Here is an 18,786-nt window from a genome sequence, read left to right as displayed (position 1 = left end):
AATAAAATAATTGGATATCTGAGTAATTTCAACAAAACTGTCATTAATTGAGTGCACTAACACACATATATTCATACATATATACAATTTTGTATATGTAACAACATATATATATATATATATATATGTATGTATATGTGTGTGTGTGTGTGTGTGTGTGTGTGTGTGTGTGTGTTGTTACATATTCAAAATTGTATATATGTATGAATATGTGTGTTAGATAGATAGACAGATAGATAGATAGATAGCGTCCCTGTCTCCCCAGCGTCCCTGTCTCCCCAGCATTCCTGTCTCCCCAGCGTCCCTGTCTCCCCAGAATTCCTGTCTCCCCAGCGTCCCTGTCTCCCCAGCATCCCTGTCTCATCCTTGGCTCATTTTCTCCATTCCTGTTCCCGTCCTTGTTTTGGTTTTCACTCTCATTTGTATCACTTGTTCCTTGTCATTTGTCTGTGTATATATACCCTGTGTTTTCTATCTGAGTTTGCTGGTCTTTGTTATCCATGTCTATATTGTGAATCCATGCCTCTTTGGGCTCTGTATTTGTATGTACCAAGCCCTTATTGTTGTGTTTGCTCTGCCTATGTTTCTTAGCTAGAACATGCAGTATGTGTTCCTTATTGTAGCCTATTTCCCTATACTGTTATCATGTGTTTTTTTGTCTTTTGTTTACTACGTATCCCCGGACTCTCCGTGTTGACCCTGGACCGTACTAACAACTCTGATTGTGGATTTGCCCATAATAAATCTTGCTCTTCTCAGTGAATGTGTCTGCCTTGTGTTTGCTCCATGTTACAACAGCAAAGGAAATTTTTTAAACACCTGCCTTTTTAGCCACTTGAACAAAATGTCAGTGTACAGCTTGGCTTCTTTGCATCTCGGTCAAAAAAAATGAGATTCATGTCATAAAGAGCATTATATTTCAAGAGATAAATGAGACATTTTGGATCAGTAGAATATTTAAACTTTTTTTCAATTCTTGTTTGCACATTTTGTACAATATACTCCAACCAAACAGTTTCATAAAAGTCATGATCCAGTCTACTTGCAATTAACTATAATGACTGGCTAGAACTTGTGTTGATATTTCCTGCACTTCAACATTATATTGCTTCATCTCTACAATATTCTACAAGGTTCTTCAAGATAAAATGTAACTAAATACACAAGAGGCATGAAATGATCTTCTGTCCAGTTTTGTTGTGTTTGGTCTTATGATGGCCTCATGCTCAGTAATTTTTGTTTGTCTGTGAAAGTAACATTATGTAAGTGACCATAATATTGAATCCATGCTCTTCAAGCAGCTGTTTGCTCAATAGTATGGGTAGCTCAATAGTTAAGGTAGTTGGCTTGCAGTTGGAGTGTTACTGGTTCAAGCCCCACCATTGCCAAACTGCCACTGTTGGGCCACTCTGCAAGGCCCTTAACCCTCAAGTTGTACCCAATCATAATTGTAAGTTGGTTTGGATAAAAGTGTCAGCTAAATGCCCTAAAAATGTAAACACATGTCTGCCTAGTAAACAAAAGTATGGTTGATGTGACTGGGATGTATGATAAGTACATCACATGTTGGCTTCCAGCCTGATTTATTTATTTTCCCCATGCTGAACTGAAACTGAAGTTCCTGTGTGGACACATTTGTCAGAAGGATAACTGAACACTTCTCTAAATTTATGGAGACAATATTCAAACAGAACATGTCTCTAGACCTCAAAGGCCTTATGACTAATCTGAGTGTCTATAATGCTTTTCTAAGCAACACAAGAAAAGGTTAATTTAATTGTATAGCATATATACACAAGGCAATTCAAGGTGTTTCATAACTAAAAGCACAGTATAGCATACAATTGATTTACCCAGAGAAACTAAAGTGATTAAAATATTAAAGTAAAATTGAACAACAAAAATTAAGCCACGAGGAACATTACATTTAGTAAATTAAAATAAGTGAGAAATAATACATAAGATGAATTTAAAAGAATTTGGCTACCTTGGCTTTGGTTTGGTTACTTGTTTAATATTGACTCTTGAACATTTAAACAATTACAACTGTGTCTGGCAAAAGCAGAGTGCATTAGTTGTAAATGGCTGTTCGGTAATTCACTTGTTTAGTAATGACATTATTGACCTTCTACACATAGTTTTTCTTTTCTGTGTGCCTGTGTGGTTTTGTAATTTCACACATGATGACTCTGAAAAACATACAGAATATGTTAACCTAACTAAAATGTCACATTTGCTCAAAAGTGCTCACACAGCCATTCATCTAAATGGAAATGGATTGAACTTTGAAATGCACTACCTAGATTTTCTTTGCTAATTTCAAGTGCTTCACCTTACCATGGACTGATGAGGTTGGCAGAATGAAGACTTCTGAATGGCAAAAAGGAAAGAAATAAATTCAGCTTGGCAAAATGAAGGCTGTTAAGTCGAACCTGTCAGATGTTTGTGGGGGCAGCCTGCAACTTTCCAGAACGGTGTGCAGTTTTCTTCTGCTTTCCTGCACTCTGGCACATTACACCCTGCAATTACACACTGACACTGAGCTATGAGGCTGTGTTTTAACCCATAGCTTTATTGCTAATGTGGATGAAGTGGAGGGTGTGGGAAAGCGCAACTATAGCACATACATAACCCAGGAGCTATCTGCAGTTACTGTCTTCTCTGGTGTCCCTAAAGATATTGTATACAAAAGTGTGAAGTGGCTAAAGATACTGTAAACACAGACGATACCTATCCCAGCTCATTTGTCTGGTTTTGTTTAAAAGCAGAAGCGAGGTCTATCGAGGGCTTATCAGGCCCCTAAGCCTGAAGGGCTTGTTTAGATAGCACTGTTGCTCTATGTTTAAACATGAGCCACTGGAGTCTGCTGCTCCCTGCAAATGAGCGTGGGGCAGCATCCAGCATAAAGACCCAGGGAGCGCTCACCCAATAAATCTCCCAAACAAATCTGAAGGCCATGCACGTGTCTGGGCGCGCGCACAGACACTCATGCATAACATTATGCGAGAAAAAGAGAACTTTCTCACATAGATTCGCTTCTTTGCTGCCACGTCTTGTTTTTGAGAGGATCTCTGCAGGTCTGTGTTGTCTGGGGGGTTGCTATCTGTTGAAGGTTTTTGTGAATACCAGGACTGGAATGGCAAGTGGCAGTTTCCTTTAGTGGGCAGTCACAGTTACCTGCCACCCATCCGCCACTGTTTTCTGCATCTATGTGCTTTGGCTTTAATCAGCTGTTCAGTGGGATTCTCACTGCAATAATGGTAGATCCACATATCCACATCTACAAATGCATGCACACACGCACACACACACACACACACACACACACACACACACACACACACACACACACACACACACACACGCACTCAGTAATGTTCAGGGTTGACGTGATGAGCTGCCGTAATGGAAAGGGAACAACATTTTCTCTGCTCGCCACGCACGCTGAGACAGGCATGACGGTGCAGTGGATGCTGTTTCTCGGTGATGGATATGAGTTGGTAGGAAGAGGCCTCCCTATGGGCAACTAATGGCCCAACAGTTTGTGTGTTTGTGCCTTGATGCATTTATGTTCTCCATCAAATGGTCTCTGCACTCCAGTAATGGTGCTTCTCCCTGAACTCATTTGCAAGCATGGGGTGAGATGAGACAAGAATAGGATGGATGTGATGGAGGACCACTGAGTGTGGGATGGGTTCCCACAAACTCCCCACAAAGCCTCCATTCCCCTTACATTCAGTACGCGTGGTGGTGGTGTTGTTTTTTCCAGTCTTTTGCAGTTTTGGCTTTTAACTTTATTTTGTAATATATAGATTTGCTGTAATATTTAGAATATGAATTCTCTTCCTCTTGCCATTACTCCCTCCCTCTCGCTCTCTCTCTCTCTCTCTCTCTCTCTCTCTCTCTCTCTCTCTCTCTCTCTCTCTCTCTCTCTCTCTCTCTCTCTCTCTCTCTCTCTGTCTCACTCTGTTCACAGACTGCTCTGACTGCTGTAGCAGTAACACGTCTCAGTAATAAACTAGAAAAGTCCTGAGGATCTTTCCGTTCTGACCAGCAGTTATCTTCTCTAAATGTTCTACTTGTAATGGCTATGACACTACCATTTAAAATGCCCTCTTTGGCTTCCTGCTGCTCAGAGCTTTCTCACCAGTGCACTTGCAAGACTAATGCTTTAGGTCCAGGAGCCATCATTCTCTGGCTTATTTTGTTTTTATCGATGCCTGTTTCTGGTGAGGGGAAAAACTGGCTGTTTTTCAGAAAATATGTTGCACTGAGCTGAATTTGAGCAGTGAGGTATTCTTTGACACACTGTGCCTCATTATTATGATAGCTGGATGGGAAAGGCTCCTTGTGAAAGTTAACTTTTACTTTGAATAAAATTGTAGCAAGTAAGCACATGCTAATAGTCATATCCATCTCGCTTTTCTTAAAACCATCTTAAAGTCTGAAAACCAAAGACTAACTGAGACATTGCAGAGTGGCCTGTGAAAATCAAATGGATGCTTTACCCAAGAACAGGCTTTGATAGAAGCAGAAATGTGGCAGGCACTATTGTACTTACAGGCACACCTGTAAGTCTAAAGAATATACATCCAGTATAAGTGCCAATGCTACCAACATCTTTCTGAGCTACAGGAAACCTAAGAGAGTGTTTGAAACATCACCCATCTAGTATAACTCTATAAGGCCATTATTTTAAGTGTCTATCATTGCCAGGTGTGGCTCAGCAGCTACTTTGAAGCAGTAGCCAGTGAAGGTGTACTGCAACTACACTGAAACTACATTGACTAATAGACTTTGTATTACATCTATGTGCAATTGTACCCAAATGTATAGCCTTTTGTGGTAAGTGGCATCTAATGTGCTTAAACATCTTACATATGTTATGAACACTAAAAGGATCCAGTAATGTTTAAACTTAGAATGTAAATATATTGCAATGATTTGCTTAAAAATGTGGTTCAGTTCATTGTTTTTTTTTTATTTGTTTGTGTGTGTGTGTGTGTGTGTGTGTGTGTGTGTGTGTGTGTGTGTGTGTGTGTGTGTGTGTGTGTGTGTGTGTGTGATTGAGTGTGTGTTTGTGTGTGTGTTTGTGTGTGTGTGGATTTATTTGTGTGTGTGTGTGTGTGTGTTTTTCAGTTTAACACATAAAATTAAAATGTCCCTGGTCCTTAAGTACATAAAAGTTACAAACAGGCTCCTTTATGTATCACTTGCATTTTACGCCAACTTTTTTTTTTTTTTAATCACACCCTAATACAAGCCCATTCTACAAACATTCAAATAGAGGTAAGATTTCAATGCACAAAAACCGCTTTATCTGAGCGGGACGCAGGGACAGATAGTGAGAATGAGCAAAGAACAACATGGGAAAGATAAAGTAAAGGAGAGAGCAGACACAGTGCAGGGAATGAGTGTGTGAGACAGAGCCCTGCATGGGCTTGGGTAAGAGACTAATGAGGATGTCAAGGACATAGTGGTTAGGTACCAAGAAACTAACCCAACTGGCTAAAGTAACACTAACAAATTCCCTCTGATATTCCATTTACCTTTGAGGGCAAATGTTCCCAGCTAAACCACATAAACAGAAATAAGTCAAGGAATGCCCAAGATCCAATCAACATAAATTAGTAATATGGGCAGAGCCTGCTTCTGAAGATAGTGGATATAGTGATCTATAGTAATTAATTTTAAGTGTGCTCTTAAGAAGGTCTTTTTATTAATTAGTTGATTTCATCTTTAATTACCTCCCAAAAAAGTAATTTTCAATAACAAACCAATACTTATAACTGTATTTTCCAAATGGCACTACAGATTTTAATTTAAATTATTTAATCTGATGCTTACATGCTTGCTTTGAAATCTTAAAAATTACTGATGTGGGAAACTACAAACATGAACCAGTGATGAAATGTTTATTATGTATAATTAATTTGATAACAGTAAGTGATATGACCACAGGATCCAATTATGGTTCCTTGTTTTGTTTGCTCTTTTTTTCTGTTATTTGCTTTGCTTAAGTACAATCTGATATGTAGTGAATTAAAATCACCCAGGAGACAGTATGGGTCCAGCTTGGCAGTGAGAGACAGATCTGTTTCAGCCTTCATTTTGTCTGAGCCTTTCCAGTGAGGCAATACTCCACTATGATATCTGCCTTCATCTCCACCAGCGCCTAGCCCTGTATTTGTGGTTGATGAGGGAGGAAGCATGCTGACAGTCACGGTGTGGTTTGGCATTTCACATCAGTGGCAGGTTTGGGACACACAGGGAGCTCAGACAGAGTAATTGCTGTGTCACACTTAGAATACAAAGCCCCCCCCCCCCCCCCCCAAGCATGGAGCAGGCAAAACCAAACACACTGCAGCCAATCATAATGTGTGGGGTATGTAGATTCTGAATTTTCCCCAGTCCCTAAATGTCACCAAACAAAAGAGTGAGGCACTCTTTACAAATAAGTTAAAATGATAATTTTGCAAATGGCTCCAGCCCCTCCACCCACACAGCACAGATATACTGAGACTTACTTTGGAAACAAGACTATAACTAGTATGACTAGATTGTGTACAGTTTCAGCATATTTCCCTCTGCTAGTGTTAAACAGAGCAAACAGAATCTAACCCTTTTAGATATTCATTTCACATATTGGTGTGTAAATAAACAGCTTCTGTTTCCTGCAAGCATCCTTGCGTTAACTATCAAAGGAAGTTTACAAACTATTATCCTATTCCCCTACAGGATAATAATGTTTGTCCTGCAATAAAGTGGTATCACTCATTTGCATCTTTGTAAAGATTATTGTATTAAGAAATTTTAAGATATCAATTATAGTTTTGTTAACTTTTTAAACAACAGAACTTTTGATCCTGAAATAAAAACATAGCTTTACATGAAATGGTTGACATGTTCATTTCAAGGTTGAGATCAACTCTAGATATAGCTGCACCAGAAAATGGAAAAAAAGGATGTCTCTGTCTAAAAGAATGCTGTGGAAAACTGAACAGCTGCAGCAACCCAAAAGGAACTGCCAAAGAGCTGAAAGGGCTTAGAGAAAAACTAAATTAATGGTACATTATAAAATTCTAAAAAGTTACATTGAAAATTTTAGTAAGGCAATGTGAAAGGAATTTTGGTTTTTCTGTCTCATTTAGAATTGATTTTAATATTCTTTTACTGGTCTTTCAATGTTGTAATGGTTTAGCACCTACATACATTTCAGTATTCTTGACAGAATATATTTTAAATCATGCTTCGAGATCATTAAGTGTAGCTTTATTGAATGTTGCCAGGATGGTGCACAAAAAGACTGGTGAAGCAACTTTCTGTTTTAGTTTTTTTACACTACTAATATTTGGAACAAATTAATATTCATCAAGCTCCTATTGTAACTATTGACTAGTTTGAAAAGCAGTTTATTTAAGTGGTAGGTAGTTGCTATGGTAACATATGCCGTGAAGCTCACCTGCTGTCTATCTATAGAGTCAAAACAGGGTCTTTAACATGGATGAGAAAAAGGAAATATTGCAAAGATTAAGCTTTGATGCAGTGTTGTCTGCAAAGTCACTGCACTCCAGCTGAGGATATCTCACAAACGTAACACACCTTCCTGTCTGGTCATGCTTCAGACCTCTTTCCCCGCACCCATATCAAAAAGGAGACAAAGCAGAAGTGCAAATAAAAATACTGCAAAAATAAGTTGTAATTAAACGCATGAAAAGCAAATAAAATCTTGCACTGCAAAATAATTGCTGCAAGACAAAAAAAAAAGAGTTTTTTCAGTTTTGTTTGCAATAAAACTAATTCTGGACTCTGGATTCATCTTTGCCATACTTCATTTCTTTGTCCATATTAAATACCCCATTTTGACTCTATACTATTTTCATCTATTGTGTGTTATTTACCATCGTATTTCACATAATAGGCTGCAGGATCATGGATTTGTCCTTGGTTTATCTACAAATTGTATGCAACAGTATTCTATTTTTTTCCCCAGTTTAACAGAGGGCGATGAACAAAAGGCCTGTCTTTGCCGTCGAGTTGGTGTATCCAAGTAGGCTATTCAGCTTACTTAGTGTCATACCGCCTGACCCCCTAGTACACTACACTACCCAGCAGGCTGTTTGTCACCTGGCCAATGACTCATCCAGCCATGGATGTGCCATCAGATCATCATCACCAGAATTGAATTCACCTGTGTTTACTCAGCAGTGTGTGTATATAAGCCTGTCTAGAATGCCCATATGTTGTGAAGTATTGCCTCTGGTATTATCTGAGTGTACTCAGTGTTATTTCCTTGATTGTCTCCTTGTGTATTGTACCTAGACTTTGTGTTTCTGATTTTTGCCTGCCCCTTTTTGGATTAAGGGCCCTTAATCCTTAATTGCTCAAGTTGTACTCAGTCTTAATTGTAAGTTTCTTTGGTTAAAAGCATCAGCTCAGTGCTGTAACTGACTAAACAGTCTTTTGCAGACTAATGAACTTGTCTTTTTTGGAAGCCATTCACTTGCTAATGTTGTTACCTTCTAAAGTATATTAATAGTCTGCATATGTAAATATTAACTTCAAGTTCTGATAAACTGTGGAGTGTCTTATTCTACTCTATCATTCGCATCCACATTGAATCCTAATATCAGTGCCAAACTGATGATGGCTTTAGAAGTTAACTGTGAACACGTCAGAAAAGTTCCATCTAGAGTTGACTAACTTCTATCACTGACATTTTAATCAGCTTTTCTGAAACCCATAACTCTGGGCATGCTTGGTTGAGTTATGTCAACTCAGAGTTCAAGGTTAAGCCTTAAAGTTTGTTAAACCTCCCTGCACTTCCTAATGGGTTTGAATGCTTCATTCGAGTCCTCAGGACCAAAGAAGTCAGCATGAAACCATATACTGATGCTGCCCTCGTCTGGGAAGTGGACCGGTAGACTCATTACTTAGCATTAATCAATATAAGACACGTGGACTAAATTGGCATTACTTCCTGTGGGGCCCTTAGCTGTTAATTGAATGGAATTGGTGTGTTTGACCTTTGAACCTTCTGATTGCAAATCAGCATTGAATCACCAAGTCAGAACTGGCACTGATGAGGTGAGACTGTGCTATACTGTCCATTGCTCCTCAGTTTATCTGTGACATATATGCAGACATTGAAAATGTAAACCATCCATGAAACCTTAAAAGTTTACCTACCTTGAATTCATATTTTATTTACATAACCACTTTAACTTAGTCAAGTTCATAGGGGGTGGGAATGGGAAGCCATTAAGGCCTCATTTTTCTGGCAGAGATAAAGTTATTATTCAGGTAGAAGTCTTCCTGCTGTAATTATGTCACCAGGTCTACCATGAATATTTTTGTGCCAATGTAAGACACAAACACTATTTTGTGTGTTTATTTTCAGACAGGCTGATAAAATCAGCAATACAAGAATATATTTACATATAAATAAAGAATATAAAATAGATCCAATTAAAGGGAGGTTTATTGGCTTGCCCCTACATCATCATCCATAGCAAAGACAGGTAATAACACTGCCAGGTTGGCCACAGATATTTAAATGGTGGTGACGATAAATGCAGACATTATTTATGCTGTAACCTTTTAAACAATGTGACGAATACAGCCCATTAAACTCATTAGCAATCAATCCATTAGCACCATCTTAACTGAATACATTACATCTTAATTGAATACATTACATACTGAATGAGTAGATCTGAAGATGCAAAGGAGTTTGCTTCTTAGAAACACATTCTACCTTGATTCATTGGAGTTGTTAGATTGCATCATCCATGATTGAGGGAAAATTGTGAAATAACTCCTGTATTAATATTACTTCAGCATCTTTTGAGGATTGGCCATATCTCTGCAAAACCATGGCATGTGCTGCAAAACTCCAAATTATGCAGAATTCATTTAAGTCTCTGAATCTAACTCCTAAACAGCATGGAGGAGACAGACAGAAGACAGGTTCCAGGAAAGAGGTCTCCCACTGCTCCTTCTTGCCTGGTACATAGTAACCAACCATCAAACCCAAGGCCAAGCTCTGGAAATGAGGGCACAGACTGTTACAGACACACAGTCACATGAGGCCCACTTTGATGCAAGTGCTCCTCAGTTCCCAATTTCCTGTTGTAGCTGTATCAAGACAAAAACTATGGTTTTGAATCTCCTCTGAGGTATTGAATTTGAAAGGGTCACCAGTGTGAGCAATCAGAGGGGACTCTGCTGCCCTCAACAGGACAGCAGGATAAACACAGTTTCTGAATAGACACCATACAATACCAAAGGGCTCCCCTCCAGACTGTGAAAGGAAACAGTTAGTTATTTCAGTTGAGTCGAAGGTGCCTCTATAGTAACTTGTACCCAAAAAGCAAATACAGAACTATGAAAAAGCATAGGTGATGATATCCTGGAGCTATGTACTAAGTTCATTTTTCTCACGCTGAGAACAAGCAGTTGGTACAGAACAAACTGCTTTGACAAAAAGTGTACCTAGAAGGTTTGGGGTACACACCTCCCAGTACATACTGTGTTCCTTTATGACAGAAATACGTTTCCCCTCTGAGCTATAGCAAAGACATCCCCCATTGCTTGCGCCTGTCCTTAAGGAGACCTGTCATGGGGAAGTGAGGCTAGCAGCTTGATTGATTATAGCCTCTTATTGTCCACAGCTGTTCAAAGCCCAAGTGTACTTGTGGGCTTCTGATTTCTAAAGCTCATAAGCTTCTCTGTGAGCCGAGCAAACCCTTACATGTGGGGTATGAATTATGACTGAACTAGTCGATCCCCAGAACTTTTTTTAAGCCCTGTTTTTTCTTTGAAAAAGTTTTTTTTTTCCACCATAAGTGCTTTGCTTGTTATTGAAGTAGAGATAGTAATACATGACCTATTATATAGAAACCCCCCCCACAGGACATTCTACATGGACTCTTCCTGTCATGCAGTCTCTCCTCTGGGACATTCTACCTGGACTCTTCTATGGCCCTTTCTTGCTCTGACTCCCCTCTAGCTGCCTCGCATGCATCATCACCCACACCTGTTTCTTATCTATGGACTCATTAGAATACATAGTCATATGCATATACTGGTCTGTTGTCAGTGTTTGATATCTTGCATGTGTTATCTGCATTAATAAGCCATATTTTCCTTGCTGTTTTCTATTTTAGTTTGTAGCTTTGTCCCTTTGCTTGTTTTTTGTAATATGAATTTGCTTGTGGTCACCCTGGCTACCTGCATTTTTGGCCCTGATGCTTGTTTTGAGAGTGCATTGTGGATTATCCCTAATAAAGACACCCCACCCAGATATTTTGGCACCCATAAGTTGCACAAATACATGCTTAATAAAGTATGTTTGTTACTCAGTTGTCCAGTTGGGCGAATGTATTAACCTCCCATTTGACTATTTTTTCTTTAAGTGTTTTGTCATGAAATGTTCTTTGATGGAAAACATACGCACCAAGTATTTTATGCCTTTTATCTCTAACAAAGCAGTGTTAAATCACTCCACAAATATAAAGATGCCACCCCTTGAGCAGAAGCTATTTTTTAGCAACACTTACAATGAAATACAGTCCATAGCTTTATTTCTATAATGACATTCAATGGAACGTGAGCTGTAAAGTGTAATTGTGTTTTAATGGCATTCTGAATGATTTAGATGTGAGGTTAAAGGTTATGGTAGCCCATATTAAGTGACTGTATCAAGTGCGACATTTCCATAAATTAGCATGAGCACTTGAGATTAGCAATTTTACATAGTGTGGTTACATCTAGTCTCACTCATCTGCACTTTTCAGAGTGGGCTTAGTTTGCACGGATAGCCAGCTTCTGATCTGCCTTCTGCTTCCTGTGATGATCATGACAGGTATATTTCTGTGCTGCTAACAAGGCTATTCAGAATGATGAGCCTCATCACAGCTTGCTCTGTCTCCCTTTCTTGCGTTATCTTTTTAAAAAAAAATTTTTTTTTATGAGAATTGCCCACTTTAGTAGAGTTCAAAAGAGATGAACAGCTCATAGCTCTTGTGATGAGGAAGCCTGAGCCATTGGAGGGAAGAAGCATTTGATCTGACATTTAGACAGCCATCAGAGCTGATCTTTGTTCTTCACATATTCGATATGTGTCTGATCTTCTCTTTGTAGTCTAAATAGCAAGCAGTGAAGTGTTTAATAGTGTGATCAGGTTAAAGTATGACCAGGAAAAATGAAACTGATTACCCCCCACTAACTAACATAGCCCCTGTTCAGTGCATTTCCATGTACCTGTCAAATATGCAATTAGTCGGTGCTCTTTTGCACTGTCTAGAAAGATAAGGTTTTGTGTTTTTTTTCTGAATACATGTCTGTGTGTCAGGACTAACTGTGTAGCATGTCAGATTTCTGCTGGAAGCATTGCCTTGTGCCATGAGAGCCTGAGCATTTTGCTTTTTATCCAGTGTGAGCTCATGATCACAAATTCATAATTTTTGTGACCCAGTTGATTTGAAAAGTTACAAAATGGCTAGTGTCAAAAGTGCCAGTGTCAGGTATCATCTTCATATTTTTTCTTATAACATCTTTCATAAAGAATACAACAACATCTTTCTCACACTCATACTAACGGAAGCAATTGTTTGAACAGATCACCTATTTTGACATTATTCATTGGTTTATTTCTGAAGGACTGCGGAACCACGTTGGAGAGAGTAGATAGTTTCAGGTATCTTGGTGTTCACATCTCGCAGGACCTGTCCTCGTCCCGCCACACCAACTCCCTGGCAAAGAAGGCTCATCAGCGTCTTTACTACCTCAGACGCCTAAGAGACTTCAGACTGCCCTCCAAGGTACTGTGGAACTTCTACACCTGCACTATTGAGAGCATCCTCACGGGGAACATCACAGTCTGGTTTGGGAACAGCACCAAGCAGAACAGACAAGCACTCCAAAGGGTGGTGCATTCAGCAAAGCGCATCACTCATACGGAACTTCCTGACCTGCAGACCATCTACTACAAGCGGTGCCAAACCAAGGCCAGGAGGATTGTGAAGGACCCCACCCATCCCAACAATAGGCTCTTCTCTCTGTTGAGGTCAGGGAAGCGCTTTCGCTCCCTGAAGACCAAGAGAGAGAGACTGAAGAGGAGCTTCTTCCCACAGGCCATTTGGGCCCTGAATCAGGGAAACTAATAAACTGTGGGGACCACCACCACCATGTAACATATAACTGTAAATATGTTCAATTACCACCATGTAACATATAACTGTAAATATGTTCAATTACAAGATGGAACTGTACATTGTGTACATATATATATATATATATATATATATATATATATATATATATATATATATATATATATATATACCCATATATACATTGAACATTGTGTATATAAACATAATATACATATATTGTACATACATTGTTAATTTATTTTTGTATATATATTTCTCTATGCACCCCTGTTTTTCTTTTTCCTCAGTTTGGACAGAGCACTCTCAACCATTTCACTGCGAGTTATACTGTGTATGACTATGTATGTGACAAATAAACCAAACTTGAAACTTAAAACTTGAAGCTTGAATTATCTGGCCCTTTAGAGATTTGTGCCATTTAGTACATGTTATGCATAGTGACTTACAAAAGTGCTTTAGTTGTCTACTCAAAGTATCCTTAGCTCGCACAGAGTTCAAAAATACCCTTAACCGAGACACCGAGACAGAACCAAGTAGCAGTGCTGAAACCTGGAATAAGAGCAACAATACAAAACAATCCAAGAGTACATAATAAACAAGGTCAAGTGGAAATATAAGATCTTCTTTCAAGTGCCTAATTAGGTTTAATTAAAGTGCTTTCCAAAGAGATAAGTCCTCAGTCTTCATTTGAAACAGGAAGAGACTCTGATTATCAAACTGAGCACAATAAATCTATTCTTAAGGATATCCTCTGGTCATTGTAAAGAATAATCTGGCATGATCTGAATGAATAAGATATTCTAATATATGTTCCTTGTGAAATTATCCTTCAGTTCATTAGGTGATCATTCTTTAATATGACAGGTAAGTCTAATATGTCTTTTCAATTACAATAATAAATAATAAGAAAGCACTATATATTTCCAGTTGTATGGTGGTGAAAATCATGGAGAATCTGTTAATTACTGAAACAGTATGGATTATTGGTGTGATTTAGTGAATATCTCACACTGAGGTTGATAATCATTCATGCCTGTGCTTGAGGTCAGTTGGGAAAAAGTCAATGCACAACGGCTTCCTCTCTTGGCTCCTCATCAATGACCCCTCATTATGACAGGTGAGATTTGATGCTTCCATTAGTGTCAGGACCAATGCTGACCCTCCTCTTTACCTGTCCTCCACCAGCTCCCTGCACTCCTATTCCCTAGTCAGTGACATTTGTCCCATTTGGTGCAGCTGTTGCTAATAACTGGGGTCACACACCTTGCAGAGCAAACCTGGACCCTGACATTTCCTCCACTGGATGTAATATCCAATCATTGTGTTTCCAATAACACACAGGCCACCACCTACATTATTAACCAGGCACTTGGCTTTTGTTACAAACACTGTGCTTGCAGAATCTCATTTTTAATAAAAGGATTGTTTGCTTAAAGAAGACATAGAAGGCAGCTTAAAGGTGGGAGCAATGATGGGATGATGAAAGAGAGAAGGGGAGGAGCACTGGGAATTGTTTTAACCAATTGATCTGCAGTAGAAATTCCATTCACTTAGAAACAAAAACTTTAAACATGTTAAATTAGATAACTGTCACATGACTGCATGCTAATGTAATTTTCATTATGCATATATACATATCATTCTGTACTATTATACTGAGATTATAAATTTACACATTGCGTGTGTGCGCACACACATAATTTTAAATCATGCTACTTTTAAAAAGGTTAACAATTCCTGTGCCTCCATCACTATTCAGTGACCAGGGTGACCCCTCAGATTAAACTCATCTGTCATTCAATGACCTGAGTAGAACATCCAAAAGAGCTCATTTTTATACAAATCGCAGACACACACACACACACACACACACACACACACACACATTCCCCAACCCCCCCCCCCCCCACACACACACACACACACACTCACACACACACTCACACTCACACACATTGGCAGACAATAATGCTATAGCAGCTTTAACTTAATATATGTTATTATTATTGTAGTAGTGTACAGTGCTGACTGACACCATTGGAAGTAACTCTCCTTAACCAATCCATGATTCTGATGATGCTGAAGGATTCATTTTCTGGCCTTCAATTATTCAAGGAAAGCATTATTTTTATACTGTTACCTCAGTATTTTGCCTACTGTGATAAAGAGCAAGAGTCTACTCACAGGAAACTCAATTTGACAAACATTCTCTAATACTGACTTCTTAAATAAAACAGTATATGCAGTTTTGAACATATCAGGGTCAATTGTTCTATATTTGTACTACACCAGATGTTTTCTAGCCTCTCTCTGTAAAGCACTATCTCATGAATTAGGTGTGTTAGAGTGAGGAAAGTACAAAAATGTGCAGCTGGCACTGTTGTACACTACCAGAGTTAATTCAGTGTGAGCAGCTTTGCTGTGTTCCATAAACCAGGGCCAAAATGGCATCATACAAGTCCGTCCAGATAAGCTTCTATTTCTCAAGTGCACATGAGCAACTGAATTAAACACCCATCTCACTGGATAGTGAGATTGGACTTTAGCTCAAGCCCTCATGCACGTGATGTAGAAAATCAATAATTTACCGAAAAGTGAAAGGAAAGGAAAGTATGCTGCATGTTCAGAGCATGTGTCGGATTCAGAGCTTCTCATGCGCACGTTCTGTGAAATTTACGTACTGACTGATCAAAAGGAGAATTCAGTCAGGAGGGTATTTATTTTATTACAATTCTAGATTTGCAATAGCCTCTTTTCACTGGTAATTTTACAATTCATGTAAATGGTCTCATGTTTTGAATCAGTGCGCAGTTCACAGCTCTGTCTGTTTCTTCTACTTTCAACACATTGCTAAGATACATTGTTCATGTTGTTTGAATATTCGTGACCCTGCTGTGAAATGTTTGGACTTGGTGTGGAATATGAAATGGTCAAAGCATGCAGGACAATGACTGAAGAATTTATTGGAAATAAACATGTCATTAACAGGTTTTTCATTCCCAAAAGCTGAGTTTTCAGTTCCAAATGTGGGTTTTTATTTCCCCATGTCTGTTTTTGTTCTGTATGAAGGTCACGGATACTTCTTCTGGGGATTTTCTCTCTCATTCCAAGAATCCAGAGTTTATGATATGAACACAATGAAACATTAACCTTCCATCTATCTGTTGGACCATTCGTTATCTAAACTCCACAGTATGTAATTGAATACTGGTCCATGATATCAGTGTTTCATAGGATTAGAGACATGCTGAAATTGACCTAGCACATCATAAAAAAAGAGAACGACCCCATCCTACTCTGTCCATTCCACAGGATGCTCACGCAGCAGCACAGTGTGAATAGGAGCCTGGATGCACAGATCATGACCCTACTGCATGACAAGCCGTCATTTGCACTGAAGCTGCCAAAAAATGTTTTACCCTCATGGAGAGAGCTGTGATTTCCATGTGAAGAAATAAATTGCAGTCTGATGAAGTGGGAACCGATGAACTGTTTGCCTGCTCCTCCTTCCGCAGGCCTGCTCCTGTCCTCTCCCTGCGTGTGTGTGTGTGTGTGAGAGAGAGTGTGTGTGTGTGTGTGTGTGTGTGTGTGTGTGTGCGCGCAGGCGTGCATGTTTGTAGTTTCCTCCTTCTGTCTCCCTCATCCTTTTGCACACTCTGTGTTTTTGACTTTAGTTATTACCTTGAAGGTTCCAGAATTATTTTCCAGTAATGAATGTGATATGCCAATTTTGATTTCATTTGGTTTGGATTGATTTGAATTTATTTGGTTGAAGGATTGTAACATGCTGCATTACATACGTTTTCCTTCTCTCTTTTTCTTTCTTTCTTTGTTCTCTCTCTCTCTCTCTCTCTCTCTCTCTCTCTCTCTCTCTCTCTCTCTCTCTCTCTCAGACCTGTGTCCACATATATGGTTTAAATAACTCGCTTGAGCACATGAGGCTTTTCAGTGTTCCTGTAATTGAGAACATTGCTATTGATTCTCCATCTGGCATCTGATTCTGTGTCTCTAGGCAGTCTGTGGTAAGATGGGTCCAAAACGATCACACACTCTTTAACTCGCTGTGTGCCATGCTGTCACGCTTCAGAATAAATGCAGGAAATTGTTTAATTACTCATCTCAGCTTTCAGCCATCAGAGTGCCACATTTCTTTATTTTATGATAATAGTAGAATATCAGAAGAAGAAAAAAAACAACAACTAAAATTGCATATCATATTAAAACATAACAACCTTCACTTTAGACCATCATCACTGCAACCCTGGACTAATGCTCAGAAACGTAAAACTTTTTGTTATTCAAACACTTCCCTGCTAAGAACATATCACAGGACTATGACCATTAGCAGAATTTGATTAATTCTGGCTAAATAATTTAGCAGTCTTGTTGACATTGCCAATTTTAGTAAAGCCGACAATTCTGAAACAGTTTTATTGCTGCATTACTGCAGTTACCTGTGCTCATAAATCACAAAGGCACCTAACCTGTCCATTCCATACATCACACATCCAGGTCCAGGGTGAAGGGAGCTATTGAAAGTCACAGTCTCTGTTGTCTCACAGTGTCTGGTGCAGAGTTTAAATCGCATCTTTAAATGTGGGTTAATGCCATAACTGCCCCTTTAATGCTGTTTAATGCCCAGAGATGCTCATTATGCCATTTGTAGCCCACAAACCAATCTTTTGAAAAAGGCATTCTTGCTAGGTAGGCGGTCCATTGCCGGCTACGGTGTCATCCCCAAATTCTGACCGAATGCTTTTAGGAGTCACAAAGCTCCATGTTTCTCCACATTAATAGCTCCACTTTACTGATGGATGCCATGGGCAAAAGTAACTAGATGGAAGGCTACAAGTGTTCAGGTTTAGAGAACTGGTAAAATAATGTGTCTTGCTCACTGAGACTGGGGTGGCTCTATCACACAGCAGTGCTTCATGCCTTTCACTCTCAACCAAAGTTATTGGTAGGCACCGCCTGGTCTCTTTCCACTTACATAGATGACACTGCAGGATACCATATCATGGTGGTGGAGTGCAATGCATATATTCCTGTGGTTTCTGTGAGAACAAGGTCTGAACAGTTGAAAAGCTCTTAATGCTGCAAAAAGGTGGTACAAACTCTGTGAGCTTTACTCAATTAAACTCTCTATCTAAGCTTGGATGCTGTATTATAGACAGGTATAGAACAAATATTGTTCTTGTGGCCCTTGTGCATTGATAACTTTTGAGAAACTGGCTACCACGGTAACACTGCAAGTACAGCTCCATTTATGCAAATATCCTCATCTTGGTTTCTAGAATAAAATGTAACATTTACTCCACTTTAATTAAACCCAAAATTGAAGATGAGATTTCTGGGGACACTTACTTGATGTAGCATTCTGGTCTTTTTAATAGCACTGCTTCTGTCACCTTAGTTATTCAGTAAGAAGTGTCCACTTGTGGTTCTCTATGTAAAGCAGTAAGTATTGAAAAACTGTGGTTAAAAAAAATGATAAAAGCAATCTAAACTTACACTTAAGAAAAGAAAGCTCTGGATTGTTCTTTCAGTTATGAGATCTTTATAAACCCAGTGAAATATCAGAGTCCCTATTGGCACTCTTACTCTCAAA

The 18,786-nt window shown here is 39.0% G+C and overlaps 1 long non-coding RNA gene across 1 annotated transcript; it reads left to right on the top strand.

Annotated features, from left to right (window-relative positions):
* The first annotated feature begins 15,820 nt into the window (after positions 1–15,820).
* On the top strand, positions 15,821–16,685 carry LOC118240807. Its single transcript, XR_004775646.1, has 3 exons — positions 15,821–15,891; positions 16,248–16,370; positions 16,491–16,685. It is a non-coding gene; the product is annotated as an uncharacterized LOC118240807 (long non-coding RNA).
* Positions 16,686–18,786: the final 2,101 nt, after the last annotated feature.

This window comes from Electrophorus electricus, chromosome 25, assembly GCF_013358815.1.
Source record: "Electrophorus electricus isolate fEleEle1 chromosome 25, fEleEle1.pri, whole genome shotgun sequence".
NCBI lineage: Eukaryota > Metazoa > Chordata > Actinopteri > Gymnotiformes > Gymnotidae > Electrophorus > Electrophorus electricus.
Note: the sequence above shows the minus strand (reverse complement) of the source record. Positions and strands in the feature narration are given on the sequence as shown.